Source organism: Urocitellus parryii, chromosome 15 (assembly GCF_045843805.1).
Source record: "Urocitellus parryii isolate mUroPar1 chromosome 15, mUroPar1.hap1, whole genome shotgun sequence".
Lineage (NCBI taxonomy): Eukaryota > Metazoa > Chordata > Mammalia > Rodentia > Sciuridae > Urocitellus > Urocitellus parryii.
Window position 1 is genome coordinate 30,723,664 of NC_135545.1, and position 20,743 is coordinate 30,744,406.

The 20,743-nt window shown below is 42.5% G+C and overlaps 1 protein-coding gene across 1 annotated transcript in view; it reads left to right on the forward strand.

Moving 5' to 3' along the window:
* Fto (FTO alpha-ketoglutarate dependent dioxygenase) overlaps positions 1–20,743 on the forward strand; it is a 367,273-nt gene that overhangs the window by 319,270 nt on the left and 27,260 nt on the right. The gene's annotated exons all lie outside the window — the stretch shown is intronic.

A 20,743-nucleotide genomic window follows, 5' to 3' on the forward strand; every position in this document is an offset into this window, starting at 1 on the left:
ATTTTTGACTTGGAGGGGTCATGGCACTCATAATTTCCTGTTTGATATTGTCCTCACCGGCTCTGACAAGAGGCTGTAAAAGCCGGTTGTAGGCAGTGGTTAAGCGCTGCTCCAGTGGGGCTCGTCACCAGCAGTAACAGTGCATTACTGTGGCTCGTGCTGTAGTTGGCCGTTTCGAAGATAATTAGATTTGATGTCAACATTTCTTTATCACCTGCATCCCTTTGTGCATCTGTGTGTCAAGTTGTTATTTCCGGATTTATTAGCACCCTCAGAGCTACTCTCTATCTGTCAGCCTGTGCGCTGTTTGTGTTGACAGTTGTAAAGTTAATTACTAGTACTAATGAGCATCGGGCTTTTGGTGGACATGGCATTTTGGACATTTAAAACTATAATTAGGTTTTTTTTTCCTTGTGTAGTGCTTCAGTACAAAAAAAAAGTTAAAAAAAAAATACCTTCCTTCCATTCCGTTTTGACATTCTGTGTGCAGTCAACTTATCTTTTATTCAAAGGCTCCAAAAACTCAGTTCTGTTTCTTTTTAAAATAGACTTCCTTTCCATTGTAACTCCATGAATAATTTCTTTTGTTCCTCTCTTCTCTTCCAACCTGATAATGTGACCATCTCGTATGCCTTGTGAATTAAGGAGAGTGTTGGTGGAATGATCAGAAATTGGGTGGGTTCGTGTTGGCCTCTGTCCAGTCCATAGACTACAGATTTTCCACTTAAAACTCTCCTTTTTTAAAAAAAATCTCACTCTGGGTTCAATTGAAAGATTCAGCAAATGAAGAAGACTAGATCAAATCTAAAGCATAGTAAATAGTTCTCTGGGTGGTTGGTCCTAAAATAAGAGCAGTAGCTAATATTGATGTAGTATTAACCAGATGCCCAGAATCGCCGTAAGCCCTTTCTACTGATGACCTCATCTAATCCTTGTGACAAACCTACAGGTTAATGCTATTATCTCCATTCTACAGATGGGGAAACTAAGATACAGAAAGGGTAAGGAACTTACCCAAGGTCTCACCACTAGGAAGTTGCTCCGGCCTTTGAATGCAATCAGCGTAGCTCCAAGCTGGTGCTCGTACCCACAGTTCCATAGACACCAAGTATGCTTTCAAGGAAAATTAGCAGACTCCGGGGGCATGTATTCTAGAACAACAAAAAGCAATCACTTACTAAATCAGATCGCCTCATTTGTATTTCACTTCCAGTCATACAGGGACGCCAGCTTCAGTGTAATGGCAATTATCTATGGCATGTACTTTATGGAGGTATTTTGTTTGGTCTATTGCGGCTGCAAAGCAACACTCCCTTGCTGCTGTTCATATTTACTTTCTATTCATCATTATCTGCCATTTTGCTAAATAACTATCCTTCGCAGACATAAATCATCTATAAAAATACTCTGGCTCAGAGAAAATTTCGCCCTGGCACTGCAATGATGAGATAACCATTTTCATCTCTTGTTGAAGCATTGAGATTTATTGGCTTTCGATGGGCAACAGCCCGGGCATCACTCTCTGCTAAACAGACTCCCACTTGCATTTATTCTTATTGCATTTAGCGATTCAAAATGGAGCTCTCAGAATCCCTCGAGGGTCCATTCCCAGCCTGGGTGGGGTGTTATTACTTTATATTAGATAAGGGAAGGACACACAAAGAAACATGCGGTGATTCGGATGATTTTTTATTTCCGTTTAGCAGTGATGACAGAATGTCATAGTGAAATGACTTCAAAAGTCATTTTTCCCCACTGCCCTGGTTCTGCAGCCTTGTCCCTGGAGGGCTCTTCCATTGTACAGTGTTATTAATTCTGCTAACTTTCAGACTTCATTGCTGACAACAGGCCTCTTGCCTTTCGCAGCCTATTACATTAAATTTCCCATCAAACCATGTCAGCCTCTGAGGTCACAGATTTCGAGAGAAGCTTCAGATATTTTGCCATCTGACTTCACGGGCAGGTGTTTTCTAAATTGCTTTTAGGTTTGTTTTGCCAGTGTCAGAAATCAGCTTGAACCTATTTTAAAAAAAAAAACTCAAGACAGGGTGCACTCATCAGGATAAGAACAAAGCGGAGTCTGAGGCACGCCTGAACTGGCGTGTGCGCTCCGTGTGTGTGTGTGTGTGTGTGTGTGTGTGTGTGTGTGTGTACACGCCCACACGTGTGCGCTTGTGTTTCAGTTGACCTTTTGAGAGAAAGCCAAGACTTCCAGCTCGACTTCATCCCCTACCCCACCTGGTAAGTAGAGTGTCTTGTCGATTATCTGTTTTTTCTAACACTGGTGAAGCCCCCAAATACAGTGTGACTGGCCTGGTGCACAGATCTAGGCTTCCCTGACCTTGATTTCGGAGGGATCTGTGAAACTTGAGTGGCATTAGAAGGTCACTGTGGGCAGACCTGTGCAATGATCGTGGGCCCGGTCTGGGGCTAGCATATCTTAGCGTGGGTTCCTCGAGCAAGTTCCTGGTGGCAATAAAATTTCAGTGTTTTCCCTTGCTGCATTAATTTTGGCATGCTGTTGTGGGATTAAAATAAAGGAAAGGCAGAAACCTTCCTTCCAAGTAACATGGCCACAGGCATGACGTGGCTGTCAAAATTACATTTCGAAGGAAGCCTGCAGAGGAAAATGGAACTGGGGCTCCATTTAGCAACAGAAAAGAAATGAGACGTTATTTTTGAAGCAGTCAACTTGCGAAAATGATTACAAATCATTTGGCAAACCCAGAGTGCTCTTGAAATTCTTATTTATTGTTAGTTTCAGTTAATATATCTGCTTCCCAAATGACAACATTCAAATCTCGGCTTGCCATTACAGTTCAGATTTACAGGTTTAGCAGTTAACAGCCTTTTGGTCCCCTTCACTGTATATCGAATGTGTGCGTGGGAGGATGGAAGAGTGACAGGCCTGGAGAGCGGAGGAGGAGGGAGGACCCCACTCTGGCTTCCTCAGTGATAGGTATCTAAACGCGTCACTGCCTCACCCAAGAGCAAGTGACAAGAGCTTTGCGCCTTGCAGGAAGCCCTGCCGTCCCCTCCAGCCCTGCCCCCCATTTTCCTTTATAATTTTTAGAGACCACAGAGGCTGCTCTTATCCACCCTTAGCCAGCTCTTCCTGCAGGAGGAGATGCTGAACCGGGTTAGGGCTGGAAAAGGATGAGTGTGGCGAGGGAGTGTCACCACGCTTCCCCCTGCTAGCAGCCATAAGGAGAGAGAATCATTTGTGGCACTCTGGGGACAGTTTTGTCACCCTGACAGTAATGCTGTTATGCGCTGGCTTGACACACAGGATGAATCCATAAAGACAGATAAGTAACTGTGAAAGTGGCTGGGGATCAGGCTGAGTGCCACCACTCACCTGCAGTGACAAATAGATAGTCATGAAGGATTGGAAATCCTGCCCAACACGGAGATCTGTCAGCAAGGAGATAGACTGCAACCCTGGTGACACAGGCAGCTGGGGGAGAGTGTGCGTGTGTGTGTGTGTGCGCACGCGCCCCTTGCAGGGTGTGTGAGGAGATGAACTTCAGAGCCTTGTCTGGGAGGGGGTAGGCATACCTCGGAGGCTGCTTGTGTAGGTCCGGTGGGAGGAGAGGATTTCAACACCCCGTGGTTTTTTTTCTTTATGAAGTAGGGCTGTGGGTGCTGCGTGTTTTTATTGGTGAGTTCAGGCACATTTGGTTAAGAAAGCAGTGCTTAGTTTCCATTTTCCCTGGGATTTTTCTCATACCAATAGGGGTCCCCATCTGCAAATCAAATGAATCCAAGTTATGATAGTTGGCAAAATATTACTGCTAAACTGCTGTCAGTGTCACCAGGCAAAGGGCAGGCGGAAGCAGGGGTTCTCGTATTTATCTTTTATGCTACAAAGCTCTGCTATTTCTGGTTGGGAGTCTGCTTTCCTTCAACGAAAGAAATTCTGAGAGAATCATTAGAGACGACAGGCTCAGTGCAGGACCTGTGTTTCCCATTCAGGCTTGGGATCTGAACAGCACTGTGTTTTACAGCTTCGAGATCTGTTGTTATCAGGAGGAATATACCATCTTGGTTTTAATTATCCTTGAAGTCATGAAGCCCTGGCTATGTCCTTCATCTTTCTAGAAAGCTATAAAATAGATTTGAAGTGCAAAATAAACCTAAGTGATAAGAGTAAAACCTCCTCGGGTCACTGTCAGGGATTTGGTCAGAAGCCTAGAGATTCTTTACCGTCGTTGAGAGCTCTTTTCTTTCTTTTGCATAGGAAGAGTTTTGATCCCAGATATAAGCATCAGTGCAATTTAGCAGGAGATAAGAATGGAAGCAAACTAATATTCAAGCGTCTCTCTCTAACTTGGGATTGCACGCACTAATAAGATGGGTGGATGCAGAGTGCAGAGTCCCCTCTATCAAAGTCCTTGTTCTGTTCAAATATTATAATAAATTATTTTTTAAAAGAAACTAAGGTAAAAGACTTTTTTATCATAAACGAGTCCTCTTGTCCTATTTTTTGCTATCACTTTTGCTACTTATCCTTATCATAGAGGGAAATGCACTTAATCTATATCAACTGTGTATATCCTGCTGATTTTACTTGTAGGAGCTTAACAGACAGTGCTTGTGTTTCTAGAACTTGGATTCCTCAAAAATGCTTCCACATAGCTTAAACTGTGACTACTAGTCCAGCTTCTACTTGAGTGCTGTATATTTAAACATTTATTCTGCTGTCTAGGCAAGCCCTTGCAACCAGATATTTCTTTAGAAAACCCTGGGGTCTATTTGTTGGTTTTAAGCTTCTTTCTTTGAGTTGATCATTTTTGGAGGCTGAGAATATTTTAAAGCAATTCAGCTATAATGAAAACATTATTTTTTTGACCCTGGGTTCTTAGTTTGACATGTTTTGACCCTCTCATTCTAACCATGATTTAAATTCTGAATTTCAGGAAGCCTTATTAAAGATGTCAATTTGTGCACCAGAATGGTAAATGTTCCTGTGAACTTTGACTTCTAAAGGAAACTCTATTTGAAAAGAATAAAAGATTTTCCTGATAAATATGTTCCTCGTTTTGGGCTAATGCTTTCAGTCTGGATGCTGGAATGGGAAGGGCTACGCCCTTGCCTGACCCCACTTGCTCCTTCGTTCCGTGATCAACACTCTTTTACAACCCACAGCATTAGATTTTTATTTTGCCAAGAACACTTTTGTAATGGGATATAAATCTCCCAGTGTGCACCTGATTAAATAGGCCTGTACGTGAATTAAAAAAGAAGGTGAGCCACTTACCATCATGGGGTGGCAGGCAAGCATTGCCAGATAACCAGAGCCCTGGAGACTGGAGGGAGCTCCGTGGCTGTTTTTATTAACTTGGGACCTAAGGTCATGCTGCTTCGTGGGGCCTTTGCCATGATATGCAAGTCAGGGGCCTTTCCTGGCTGCAGACCTCCTCACTTTGATTTTGAAGGATTCTCCTAGAAGTGGTCCAGCCCCTCTCTGCCTGTCCTCACTGGTTAGCCACCATGGGGCACCAAGGCAAGGGCACTGAAGGGAGAGATGGCCGACTTGTGCCAGCGCCTATCACAATCACTCTTTCTGTTGTCCTGCTCATTGCGATGCTTCTGTGTCTATGCCAGCCTGGGGGGCAGGACCCCAAATACCAGAATTTGTTAATAAAAAGGGTTAAATGATGCTTATTCCCTCCATTTGAGCCCCCAGACCCAGCTTCTGAATGGGAATGCTTTAGGAGAGAAATTTCTTCTAGAAAGTTTCATTTATCTTGTCATTGACCTCCTGATCGCCACTAAGTAAAACTATTCACAGAGAAAACAGGGCCATCTTTTGTATCCTTCCAGGAATAGGAAAATTATGTTGGTAATAAGATAAAAATTTTCAAAACCTGACGCACCCAGCCTTCTTTGGGGTCGTGGCGTCATACCCGTCAATATTTAGGGTGATCTGTCTCCTTCAAGTCTTTTTCCCATCCCCTCTGGCCCAAGTGACTTTGAGGACTTTGGTATATGTGGAACACCTGTTTCAATTAACTTACACCGTAAAGGCCTTCGGAATGTAGTGACCACTTTGGCACACAGTATTCCTCTCGATCATCAAAACAAAGTGGGGTCAGCAAGGCAGATATTACCAGCCCTGCCTGATCAAGGGAAAGCAGGTTCTGAAGCGTCACACAGTATGTGGCTAGATTGGTGCATCCCAAGACTCTTTTTTTAAAGTTGTAGTTGGACACAATACCTTTATTTTATTTATATTTATGTGGTGCTGAGCTTTGAACTCAGTGCCTTGCATGTGCTAGGCGAGTGCTCTACTTCTGAACCCCAACCCCCCTAGGAGACTTCTGTGAGCATTATTTCCTTCCGTCCTTAACAATAGACCATGCAGTAGGTAGGACAGGTGGTAAAGTCCCAGTTTGCACCTGAGAATGATGAAGCACAAGGCTAACTACCTCTTTTCGGGACATGGCAGCTGACAGTGACATGCTGAGAACATATCCGAGACCTTCTGACTCTTAGACCAACACCCTTTCCATTACGCTGGGATTAGCTCCACAATCATGAAAATCTCAAGAACAAAGCTAATCTTAAGTCTCCGTATAGCTTCACCCTTAATATGATTCCAGATTCCCATGTCAATCAAAGCTGCAGTTCCCTGGGGGAGATCCCAGGAGGGGAAAGTCTCCTTTGGCTGACTGTTCAGATGAGGCGGGGGAGGGCTTAGCCTGCGCCTTAGTACGTTCTCACCAGCTGGTTGGCATGGGAGGTGCTGACAGTCTGGACCTAGATTCTGGTGCTCCTTGTTTTCTGCTGACTCATGCCCTGGGTGTCTGCACAGTGTATGGCTGTAACGTAAAGATGCAATGGAGGAAGAGCTGGGGGCTAGCACAAAAAGGGTTCCTGTCAGTGGGGACAGGAGCAAGAGTGCAACCATGCCTCATAGCAAACACCGAAGTCATGAGTCTGTGCTGTAGAAACCTCAGTCTCTGCAGCCCTGGCTTGGATCACAGGGGAAGTTACTGCGCAGCCGAGTGTGCTGCGTTTGCAAAGGTCAGGCTTTAATTACATGCACAGTTAAATGGAAATACTGTAGAGAGGTCACACTCATATTTCTTTGGCCTTCATTAATGTTATTGCGCTGTCACTTTCTCTCTCCTTGGGTTTGTAAATGAAAGTTCCTTTAGTACATTTAAAAGGATTATTTATTTTTAATTGTTTTACCTCTGAAGGGAGAGGTTACTCATTTTTTTTAGTAGATTAAAAAAAAAAACTTTGCCTGTGCATTTCTTGTTAATTTATTTCAAACCTTGTGCTTTTATAGTCTTATCTACTAATGCTTTTGATTAAAACACAAGCAAAAACCAGTCAACATGAACAGGTTGAATACCACATCTGTGCAGAAGATAGCAGCTCACTTATTTATGGCTCAAAGAAATGGAGCCTAAATTAAGCTAGCTATTGCTGGAGAGTGGATAAGCGGCCATTATGAATTATCCTTAATTATAGCGATTTCCTAAACTAATAAACCTGCTAAATCTTTATTGCAAAGGTTAGTTTACGCAGTGCATATAAAATCCGCATGTGCTCCACATCAGCCACCAGCTGTCTGACAGTGTGTTGCTATTTCAGTGAGTGTTCACATAAATTTTATGTTGGTTATATTAACAGTCAGTCCATATCACTACCCACAGATGCCAGTAGACATAAAAATTGCTCTCTAGTGAGCCTAAATATCCCTAGAAGCTAGTTGTGTCTAATGTTCCATGTAGTATTTGTACGTGAAAGCACCAGATTGGAGGGTTATTTACAGATGAATATTTCAATCCAGTTAGTTCATATAGGCCTACTTAGCCTTCTTTGCTGGTTTATTTGTATGCTAAATAATTCACCAAAGGTTCTTGTTTACTTTCTATAGTAGTTTCTATGAAATGCAAACAAGGGAGCCAACTTTGGGTGTTCAAAAGGCTAAGCAGCTCTGTGTTTAAATGCAGGTCAGAGCTGCAGCAGACGCAGTCTTGCCGCTGGCTGTCACTCAGTTTTACACATTCCTCCAGTTCCCCCACCACCCTTCCTCCTGCAGATATAACTGAAGCTTGCTGCTTTCATAGGCATTTTTGGCTGGACTGTCTTTTTTTTTTTTTTCCTTCTCTCTCTAAATTTATCTTTCTCAATACCTGCCTGTGTGCCTCGTCCAGCTTGCACAATTAACCCCAGCAGCGAGGAACACATCTTTGGCTTGGAGACGCTTCCCCATAGTCCTCTGGGCTAACAAGAGCAGGTCAATCCTCTGCTATCTGAATGCCCTTGTTCTTTTCTTCTTCTTTTTTTTTCTCTCTCTCACTTTCTTCTTTTTCTTTTTCTTTCATTTCTCTCCCATCATTTTGTTCTGGTGAATTTCCAGATCTTGAGATTGGAAAGGATAACAAAGAGGGCCTTTCTTCTTCTTTTTTTTTTTTTTTTTGTTTCCTTTGGAAGCTAATCCTGCCTCTGTCACCCAGAAGGACAGAGGGACACAGTCCATCTCTAAAGGATGCAGCCTTTGGTGGCCCTTAGAGTAGATGTCCACCCAGGGGCGGGAAGGATCCTTGTTTTCTAGCAAAGTGACAGTTACCTGGCCTGTTCAGATGTTCCTATGGGTCCTTTCATGTGTGAAAAATAACTCTCTGCCCCCACATTTTGCAAATGTTTATTATCCTAAACATTTACCCCCAAAGAGATTGGAAAACAGCCTTCTTCATTTTCAGCCAGGCACTGCCAAGATCAGGAGAGAGTTCAATAGCAGTGCTAACTTTTTATTTAATAATATTGATTTTATCATTTTTACTACTTACAGTGGGGATTGGTCGGCTGATAGTTATTTGACCTCCCTTTGTGCATGGCTGTGGAGTGCTTCGTTAGAGCTATTGACATATATCTCTCTTCCCCCCGCTTCTTCCAGCAGCCCATCTCGGCAAATAATATTGAGATGCAGTAACTGTTCCCTGATATTGATTTCAGATTGTGTTCATCACACCCTTCCCAGGGCCAGGCAAAGAGCAGGAGCCCTAGTTTTGCAAACCCTTTACTGCTGCTGCAGGCTGAAGCATCATTTCCATCTTTCAAGCAAGAATACCAACCATGGATGCCCCCCGCCCCCCGCATGCAGATTACCCAAGCAAATGAAAGCATTTTATGATTATTCTTACATGTATATAATTAGACTTATGTCTTATGATTTATGTCAGGCTTGTTCTTTTCTTTTCTGTTTTAAAGAATGCTAGATTGGTGGGTCGCTGAGCTGGTAGGAAGAACTCTGATTGCATTTGAATCTTCTGGGATTCAGGGTTTAGCACACTCAGGCAGACCCAGGGCCTCTTTGACCTTCAGGTCTGGCCATCTGAGGCTGTTCTCACCACCTAGGCCTGAAAAGTTCCATGTTTGGCCTCCGTGGAGTCAGATGGAATGGAAGGGTGTTTAAAAGAACCAGCTTTTAACATTTAGGGAACGGCCTACCTAACCCAGTGATTGCAGGCTGGATGTTTGTCTCTGGGAAGAACCTGATATGGTGTTACATATTCATTGAGAAAAACATCAAAACATCCCAATGATAATGGAAATTTTAAGTTACATAGGAAAAAAAAATAGTCCTTAGAGAATCAGTACCTAGATCTATTATGTCTGGATGGTGAAATGGCAGGCTATTTATATTTTCTCCGTGGGCATTTCCACGTTTTGTAAAATTTCCTTTATAATTAGAAAGAGAACCCTACTTATGAGTGTTATTTTTGAAAATGGAAAGCTGAACAGAAGGATTGGAACTCCAAGGATCTCTGTCCACCAGAGTGAATGCATTAGCCAGGGTGGAAATTGACTCACTGGCCATGCTAATCTCTGCCCCGAGGGACATGGGGCAGACTTCACTCCTATCACCACACACCTGCCAGTTTTCATTTTGTGAATCCAGTGGGAATCACACCAGCCTTTGCCACTGAAGCAAAAGTACAAAATGGTCAGGAAAAAAGGGCTTTGGAATCTGATGAGCCTGGGTGGGATACTTGATTGTTTCTCTTGCAACTATGACTTTGAGCCAGTGACTTAACTTTCTCTGGGCCTCAGTCTCTTCATCTGGAAGTTGGGCTCTTGGGAGGATTAAATGAGATAGTATATGTAAACTCTTATCATAGTGCCTGGCATCCAGTAAGCAGTCATAAATGGTAATTGGCATTCTAGCCTCTGTGCAGCCATTTCTTCCTCATACCAGAGCTATAAGTGGGAATTATCATAACAAGTCCACAGAAGGTTTGTTTTTTGATCCTTAAGTTCAAGTGAAACTCAGTTAAGAAGTTAAGATCTATCTAGTGACTAATATATATATATATATATATGTATATATATACATATATATATACATATATATATATGTATGTGTGTGTGTATGTGTGTATCAGATTTTTCTGGTTTATATAGCATTCAGTTAAGAAGTTAAGATCTATCTAATGACTGTGTGTGTGAGTGTGTGTGTGTGTGTATGTGTATGTGTGTGTGTGTGTGTGTGTGTATCAGATTTTTCTGGTTTATATAGCATTCAGTTAAGAAGTTAAGATCTATCTAATGACTGTGTGTGTGTGTGAGTGTGTGTGTGTATGTGTGTGTGTGTGTGTATCATATTTTTCTGGTTATATAGCAGTATTTGATTTGAAGCACTTCATTCTAAAATATATATCTAGAGACTTATTTTTATACTTTTGGAGGATTTTTAATATGCGTCTTTATTCATGGTTGTGAAAATATTATGGCCAGGCTTGGTTCTTCAGCACAGAATCACACACACACACACACCTCCTATCCAAGACATATTTCCAGAAAGATACCAGAAACCTAAGAGGAATCCTTAGACGATCATCTCATTTTGGCCAGAGTCTGTTTTGCTGTTCTCTAGCCTTTCTCGTTTGCAGGGGCAGAAACACTCTTCAGTGCCACAGCTAGTGTGGAATCCCCCCCAGGCAGCCGTCTTCAAGGCCCAAAGCAGAGTATCAAAAGCAGCTAAATTAGAGACTTTACACAGTTGCTGGAACCTGCTTAATGAGAGACAGCGAGCATTTTGCAGGCTACTGAACTCGTGAAATGTGACAGTCCAAGCAAATGAAATCATGGTACCTTTCATTGTAGTTTAATTGGACTCAAAGTCGGCAAGAGGGGCTGTCGAAACTGCACGCACGAGACGGACAGGAGTCGGACAACAGTGCTCAGCCTCCACAGCACGTCTCACCACAGTGCAGATGCCACGCCTGCTCTCCAGCCCGGCCCTTTCGGCCCAGAGAGACAGAGAACTGCAGCGAACAAAAGCAGAGATTCTGAGGCAGGCCCGGCGCTGGCATTGTGAATGGCATAGCTGTCACCCGAGTTCCACGTTTGAAGTAGCTCAGCCTCGTGGCAGCCAGTACAGGCCAATTTATTTTAAAGAGGCGAAAAGAAGTGAAACAAACTTAGGCCCTCTCTTCTGCCTGTTAGGGTGTCAAGATATCCATGTCAAAGAGTCCTGTTAACAGAAGGCTGAGGATGAGTTGAGCATAAACACTAACAAGAGAAAAGCTAAGCACGGGCTTCCTGTGGAGTGGAGCTAAGTGGGAATCCCAGTCGAGGAACCCAAAAAGCAGAAAATTACCATAGCTGTCAGGAGTGGGACCAAAACCCTGTCAGACCTCAGTGAGGAAATGGAAATTGCAAGGGAAAGGTGAGTTTTGAGGGGGGGATGGTGTTCAGAAGCAGATCTCTTAAGGATGTGCATGTCTGGAAGTTAGGGGGCCCTTGGAAGGTTCAGGAAGGTCTCTGGGCTTCCTTGTTTGGCTCCCGGTTCATTTGAATTCTCCAGGTTGGAACTGACTCTATCATCTCAGCCTCTTCCAATCTAACCAGCCCATCCCGCCCAACCACTTGAGTCCTCCTTTTACTGTCATTATGGCTTTAGGTTTAACCAGTAAGGCTCAAAGAGTGGACAAATTGGGTGCCTGCGTGTAACAGGCCATCCTGGACATTGATTTTTGAAGGTTCATTAGATAAATGCTGACATCACAGATTGATGTCTCTTTAAACCAGTACCTCGTGCAGGACTGTCTAGGGAATCAAAAATATTGATGTAACATGTTTGAGCAGAAGGCCCACTGGAGAATCCCCTGTCTAAATGGGCTCCATCAATCTAGGCTTTCTTTAATTATTCTAATTCTGTGCATCTCATTGGAAGGAGAGTTTGTCTGCTGAACCAGCTTTTGCGGGGGGATGCTGCCCCTGCTTTAGGAGCTAAGAAAGGCCAAAGGAAGTGCCCACGTCTATTTTTCACCACTGTTTTGAGCTGCTGTTTAGTAATTAAAATTTTTGATCATAGACTAATTTTCCCTTACAGTGTGGCCATGCAATTGACAAGGGACTGATTAATGGGCCGACCCTGGGGCCAGGAGGCTGCTGGGTTGCTCTCTCGTGGAAGGCATGCTGGCAAAATAAAGTTGATGGTTTTGTTTGTGTTTAACCCTTCACCTTGGCACTATCAATAGATTGAAGACATCATTTGTATCTGCAAGTGTTTCTTTAATTAAGACCTTCTAAAAATCTTTCCTATTGATTCATTCCATTATCCTATTGATTAACTGCAGTGGATCATGTACTTGGTCTGCAGTGGAAGACAGCATTCTCCTCCGTCTGTCATGACTGCAGATGCAAACCACAGGCAGCCGGCAGCCAGCGCCCAGGGCTGCCACAAGTGTCTGGCGTTCTAATGAGGCATCCGTGTGGCTCACCAAGCACCACGGAGAAAGCCAGTTGCTTCCTGATGGAGGGGGGACCAAGCAGGAAGTATTTCCTCCAGCTGTTTATATGGCAGCCACTTAACCTAGCTAGAGATCCAGTCCGGGGGTACTGGGAGTCTTGAGTTGGGGAAAGGGAAGAACTTAGCTCTCCATCAGATTTTGAAAACTTTAGACTTGGAAAGCCAGATGAGGTGGTGCACACCTGTAATTTCAGCGACTCAGGAGGCCGAGGCAGGAGGATCACAATTTGGAGGACAGTGTTGGCAACTTCATGAGACCCTGGCTCAAAATAAAAAATAAAAAGGGGCTTAGTGTGGTGGTGGACACCTGTAATCCCAGTGGCTCAGGAGGCTGAGGCAGGAGGATCACAAGTTCAAAGCCAGCCTCAGCAACTTACTAAGGCCCTAAGCAACTCAGCAAAACCCTGTCTCTAAAGATATGTTTTTAAGGGGCTGGGGATGTGGCTCAGTGGTTAAGCACCTTTGGGTTCAATCCATAGCACCCACTACCACCACCACCAGAAAAAGGAAAGAGAACTTTGAGCTTTGAAAGAAAAGTCCGCTCAGAACTCCAGGTGTGCGGCCTGGCTGCAAGGCCAGCTGTTCATGGTGATTTCCCCAGGCGACAGCTTCACACCCTTCCCTCCTCCCCCGCCAACCTCCCCACTAGGCTCAAGGGCCACACGGGCTTCCTATTTTAGGCTCTTCCCTCGGACAAGTCCAAAAAGAACTAACTTTTTTCCCCTGCCACTGGACATGCATCTGAATCGTCCCCTGGTATCAACAAGGAAAAATCCTGTGGCTAGACTAGTTCTTGAACTTGGTGTTCTGAAATAGTCTTCATATTGGTAGTCACAAAGATGATCCTCTTTGGAATTTGAGAAGGACTTTATAAGGCTGTGGCTTCTGGGATATACGAGATCAAATGAGATAAGGCACACATTGGATAAAAACAGCGCGTGGTAGGTACTTAATCACCAAACCAATAATTGCTGGCCCCCCAGAGATTCACTTTTTCTTCCTCCCAAACATCTCCTAGTACTTCTCCCTTTCATTCTCTGCCTCCTCATCTTTCAAGTAGACCAGAGATGGCCTTCTCAAGGGTTGGAGCACCTTTGTTCCCACATGGAATGCAGAAGAAAGAGAAAATGTAGAAGCCATAATGCTGAATAAGAGGCAGATTAAGCTAAGAAGTATGATGTCTCTCTGCTCTTATTTTTTTGGTACTGGAGATTGAACCCAAGGGTGCTTAACCACTGAACTACATCCCCAGCCCTTTTTAATTTCTTAAATTTTGAGACAGGTTCTCTCTAAGTTGCCTAGGGCCTCACTAAATTGCTGAGGCTGACCTCCAACTTACAATCCTCCTGCCTTAGCCTCCTGAGCCACTGGGATTGCAAGTAATGTGCCATCATTCTCGGTGAAAATCTCTCAAACTGAAACATCTCACTAAGCAAGGTCATGGTGGTCTTAAGGTTTTAGTAGTGTGTGTGGTCCCCAAGTTGATGCCAGTGGCTTCTTTGTAGTCCCTGAGAGAGGAAGTCAGAAAGGCCCCCTCTGCCGTGGGTATTTTGGAGTTGAGAAGGTATGGGGCATGAAAGCTGGCGGTTGCTGGGAGGAGCTCTTTTTTGATCTGCTGATCTGTGCTTCTCCTATTGGCTGTTGTTAATCGCCAGTTGTTTGCACTGAACCCAGAGCCGAGTTTTCCTTGGCACTGTTGTGGGTGCCCTCCATCCTGTCCAGAGATTTAACATTGGATAGTAAACAAAGTTATTGTCCCAGGCTTAGGTGATCACCCTAACCGCCAGTTCCACCCTCGTAAACTTTTTGAAATGCCTTTTCTACATTTCTGTTGAATCTGTTGTTGTGAAGTTATCCCCAAACTCTTCTCCAAAAACAGAAGAAACCTAATTAGATCTAAATAGACTTTTCATAAGGCAAATAAACCATTTAGAAAATATGATAGGAAACATTTTTAAAGCTCAATATTTCTGGACTTGCTTTTTAAATATGTTTTACATTAGCATGTAATCTGCGCTAATTAAAAACATTTCTTGAAAATTCAGAGATGTATAAAACAGAAAAGTCTCCCATCCCCCTACTACCCTGAGACATCACTCTGAGTATTTAATGTCTTGTCTGAGTACCTATGTACATGCATATAGACCTTTTTTTAAAAAAAAAAATGTTTTTAGTTGTGGTTGAACATTTATTTATTTATTTTTATGTGGTGCTAAGTACCTTGCACATGCTAGACGAGCACTCTACTGCTGAGCCACGACCCCAGCCACACTGCATATAGGCTTTTTACAACAAAATTGGGATCATAGTATTTTATAACTTGCCTCTTTTTACTCACTGTAGCATGAGCAGTTTTTCATATCATGTTCATTGGGAACATGGTTGCTAATGGAAACAAGAATACTCTTTTATTTATTTAAGTTTTCTTTTGTTGTTGGACATTGGGTTGTTTTTTGTTTTTCTTTTTTTTCTCTATCATATAAAATGCTGTGATAAGTATGCTTGTCCAAAATTTTTGTGTGATTCGTTATCATCTTAGGATAAATTCCTAGAAATTGAGTGACTGAGTGAAAGAGTCAAACATTCTTAAAGCTTTTGATACATGTTGCCAAAATGTCCTTCTAAAAGGTGGAACCCAGCACAGAAGCCCCCGTTGAAGTCCATGAGCATCCCTGTTCCCTGTGCCTGGACCACTTCATGGAAAGTGTGTATGTGAATTTGTAAACTATCTCATTCTGGTAGACTAGAAAATCAGCATCTCATTGACTTAATCTTTTGATATTCATGAGGTAGAAGTTATTTTCTTACATTGATAATTATCCATATTTCTTCTTTTGTGAAATGTTTGTCTTCTGCCCATTTTTAATGAAATGTGTGATTTTTTTTCTAATTAATTTAAAGTTATTTTTCTTTTTAATTAAGAATTGTAACCCTTTTCATAGATAATCAGATTAGATTGTTACAGGTAATGAGATTGGATTTTTCATGTAGACATTAGTTATATTTGGAATATCTGCTGATAATGGAAATATTATTAATGTGCTTTTTACTTTTTAAAAAAAATGGCTCTTTTGCCCCTGATAAAGAAGATATATGAAAAAGAATCTGACAGTGTCAATCCAACTCGGGTTAACTATCCCAGGACACTACCAGCATTTTATTACAGTTGTCAAGGAAAAAAAAAACCCAACAATTTTATTGTTTTGATTATTGAGATCTAGCCACAGATCAACTGAGCAATTAAAATCTCTAAATAACATTCTCCGAATTGTCAAACAAAGGACTAGTTCCCAGTGGAAAGGACTTTTTTTTAAAAAAGAAGATAGTTTTCTCTGTAATGCCTATGCCAGTAAATGGTTGCACTAATTGGAATATACAGAAATATTCCACCAGTTTAACAATGCATGACATCCTAATAAGATCATGATGACAAGCTTCTCTTTTTATGAAAGGTGATGTTACTGTGTGCTTCTGATGTACATGGGCTCACGTGTCTTCTCATGACATGTTATAAATGAAATTTTTAAAAGAAATTAATCTGCCCTACTAAATCTTTCCTGTATATGAAATTATTTTAAAAAAAACACAGGACATCAGCATATTGACTTGTTTTTGATTACAGTTCTTGGATAATATATTTTAAGGACTCTTGGAGTGGAGTGCAAAGGATCACAATTAAATGCATATTAAAGTGCTCATCTCAAATCCCCCTAAGCTGCCACTAGAATGTGTGAGGACAGATTCCCCCTCTTCCTGCAGCTCAGGTGGCTGGCTGAGTGCAGGCTAGGGATGGTTAATGACAATCTCCCAAGACAAGCAGGACTTAACATCAATATCCCTCTCCCTGATAATCTATAGACTCTGGAGGTGGTGATCTCTGGCAGGGTTTTGATGATTTTATGATGGCTTGTGTATATTTACAGTGTGTTTAAAATACTCTTTTTAATTATCATTTGAGTGACAAAGCTTAATCTTTCGATCTTTATCTGCACCTCCCGGTGATGTATGTTTGTTAGGTAACTCCAAGGAGGAAATTTAGCAAAGCCAGAGCTTTATGCCAGTAATAAGACTGAGGAGTCAATAGACAACGAACCTGCCTTTTTCCTCTTGATGAGAATAAAGGAGTCATCCACTGGAGACAATCTGTCCAGGTAGTGCAGACTTTTCAGAGCCATATTCTAGAAACATGTAGTTGTTCTACAGAAATGGGCAACATTTGAATTCCACAAAGCAAGTGTGTATGGAAAAGAATTGTATGTGGTGCTGAGAATCGAACCCAGGCCACACGCATGCCAGGCGAGCGCGCTACCGCTTGAGCCACATCCCCAGCCCATATGGAAAAGAATTGTGGAAACCAACTGAATACTGTTTTTCTAATGCACTGATATGTACCCCCCATTGAGACTTCCTATGACAGCTTGTCTTTTATATTTTGTATACACATATGTATTATTCACACAATGCGTTTATGCATATATGCGTGTGTAGACATATAGACTACAAATGTATGTATGATGTCCACATGAATTACCCTGTGGTGTTAAGTAGTGTGTGTGATTGAATGCTGATGCTCTGTTAGATTTTAGGGACTAAATAAACAGGATGCAATCATCATCTTCACCCCTCAAAGTCATAATTTAAAATATTCCCCTAGTATGATTTCATTTGAAAAGAAGTGAAGGCCAGGATTATTCCTTTCTCCAAATGAGTAAAGGCATCTGTATTGATAGATGCTTAGGATTTAGAATTAAATATTGAACTCTGGCTTGATTCTCCAGAATGATGAAGCATAACCACTACTCTTTTTGAAAGCTCTTGTTTCTTATAGTAATGGGTCAAATTTTGAAGCGGAAGCCGAGGAAAACAACTTGGTTAACTGGCCTATGTGATGATTTGACATATGTGATTAACTGACCAAGTTAAATCATTATTATCATTGTCATATATAAAGGGACTCCAGGCTAAGACTGCTCTCAAAGAAATCTTAAAAATCATGGATTGATTTGCAGATTTAGTGGGATATTAAAAGCTGATGTTGTGCCTGAGTAAGATAAGCATTCTATATTAGACTGTACTGGAGAAAGCCATCACGTGGCCTTGTGATTTTATTGACAGCTCAGAACTGAAGACCTTAAATTCTGCTGTCAGGCAATATACTGTCCTAAGAAATGGACATCCTGAAGGCTGAAGCTGCCTTTGGGAGCACAGCAGATGCAGTGTGGAATCCAGGGAAGCATTAAACCCAGACCAAGCCCAACACCTGCACAGTCGCCTATTTTTGTTGTTGTTTTAAGCTGGTATTGGTAAGCCTTGGTTGTCATTTGTAACACATCCATTCCCTTGAGCGTTTTTTTCTCTAGCATCTGTGAATCACACCTCAGGCTAAGTATTCAACCCTGCCACCTCCCCCACCAAGCCATTGACATCAAAATGATGATTATCATATGATGGCTAGTTAGAGATGTAGGCACCAACAGGACAATATGGAGCTCCAGCCAAGAGTTGAGCTGGACAGGAAAGGAGGCTTATTGAGCCTCCACAGCTAAGCCGGTAGGTGTCCAGATTCAGAACAATCAAACTGTTGAGAGTAAAGGAAGCGAAAGAAGCAAGTAGCCAGGGTGCAGCCAGGTGAGGGTCCGGTATGTGCAGTGAGCAGGGAGGAAGAGGCAGACAGACTGTAGGTCACCATGGACCAAGAATCCCACAGGCTTCAGAAACCCAGACTAGAATGTCTTCATGAGAAAACGCAGAAATCCAGTGAAGAGACGAGCCCTTAAGAGACGGACGTCCCAGGGAATGGGCAGTGGCCGAAACGCTCCCCGCCAGCTTCCACGTCCCTTCCCCTCGGTGCACAGCAAAAGAGTGGGCTGTCTGTGGGAGAGTTCTAGATCATAATGAACCAAGAATCAGCGTGCTCTCTTATTATCACCATTCACCATCGATGAAAAATGATATTAGTGATGGAATACTTCCCCCTAAAAAAAATCTTTTTTTGATCTTAGTTCTAAATGATTTCTAAAGTTGCTCCTGAAGTTTACTAATATGCTTTACTTAAATATGTGTGTGTGTGTGTGTGTGTATTTATCTACTGCTTCACATACACATATAGGCTTCAAAGTAGCACATTGTAGTAACATCTTCTAACGTAGGTTGTGTGTATACAGATGTTAAATCAGAGAATTCTCTGTTGTACTGTGAGCTGTCACACCAGACTCAGCTACACACATTCTTTCAGGAGTGAAGTTCATTACCACTGGGAATCCTTCACACTCACTTCAGGTATAGTTCATGTCTCCTACGACTCTAGAGCCACATTCCCCTCCTAACCTGTATAGTCAGAATAAATAGCAATAGTGATGTAGATGAAGATGTCATATCACGTGACTACGGAGAAACTGCTTACTAACCACTGTGTGTAATATTTTCATTTGGTAAATGAAAACTTAGTGTCCTTCAGTTGCTTTAAAACTAAAGACTATTTTTTTAGAAAAATTATTAATATTATATGATGGTTATTGAAAATAATCTTGTTGTAAGGAAGAGAGGTATATTAAAAAACATATGTCCAGCTGTCAGACACGCTGGGTATGTCCTTAGGGGTAGAGTAGCACTTAGCATGCCTCTCGACTTTGGCCTGCCCCGATTGTCAATGGTAATGAGGTGACACAGGCACAGGACGGCCTGAGAATGACACTGGATTCTAGACTTTACAGGCCGCTGTTTTCCCGTGTTCTCTGTGTCTGAACTGGCCTAAGAGTGAGTCAGGGCAGAAGCCACAGAAGGAAGTATATAAACAGATTTTACTACTGTTAGGGAGTGGCCACAAGTGGCAGGCAGATGCCAGCCAAGGGACTGCCATGGGGAGGGGGGGACACTATGCCAAGGCAGCTACAGGGCCCTGAGCTAAAAATGCAGAAAGCAAGATGGCAGAATTGCAGAAGAAGCCAGATGAACAAGCAAAGGATCGCTAAGGGCGACACTAAACAGGCTAAGGGCGACACTAAACAGTGACAAGCAGGACCCGGAAAGATGAAGCCAGCCAAGCAGAGAGGTGGGACCCCTTTCCCGTTGGAGCCATTGTGTCCAATCTGAAAAAGGCAGCTGCAATTCAGCTCTGGCCAGCTGTGGTCATGGGGGAATTTTGGCCCAGAAAAACAGATCTTCCCACTTTACAGATGAAGTGAAAAAATCTAGATTTTTGAGTGAAATCTCTGGGTTGGTTTTTTGTTGTTGTTTTTGTTTGTTTGGTTGGTTGGTTGGTTTTGGTTTTGGTTTGGTTTGGTTTTGCTATGCTTTGCTTTTTCTTCTTTCAGTAACAAATTGACATTTTTAAAAAAAAAATTATTAATACTGTTTGAGCCACAATAAATGTCTATAGCTAAATGTGGCCCCTAAGCCACCATTTTGTCATCTGTACCAGATCCTTAAACTGTTCCAGTTTAAACTGTTGTTGGCTCTCAGGTTTTTATGCTTTGGTACATTAGAGAAGGCTAATAATCAGACTTATGGGAAAAGCAGAAGTATTTCTGACTATTAAAAGACAGTGATAGATTGACTGTCACAAATACAATCACAACTTGCAGTCACCCAGCTCTGGGGAAGTTTTTATCCTTGTAATAATGGCTGTCATTGGTGGAGCTAGTTTGGAAGTGCCAGGCCTTGTGCTGTACACTTCACATTCACGTCACCATTGAATCCTCTCAGCAGCTCTATGGGTTAGATATTTGTGACCTCATTTACAGATAGGGAAGCTTCACAGGGTTTCATAATTTTCCCACATTTAGTCACACAATCAAGATTTCCAACCCAGGCCTCTCTTGGACTCCAGGGCTCAGGGTCTCAAACACTGAGACGAATCTGCCAGTGGGTAGGGGGTTCCGTCCGCTGCACCAAGAAACCACAAGCTGGATGGCCTTGAATATCAGTCTGAAGGATCCCTCAAACCAAGAGCCATGGCGGCTGCCC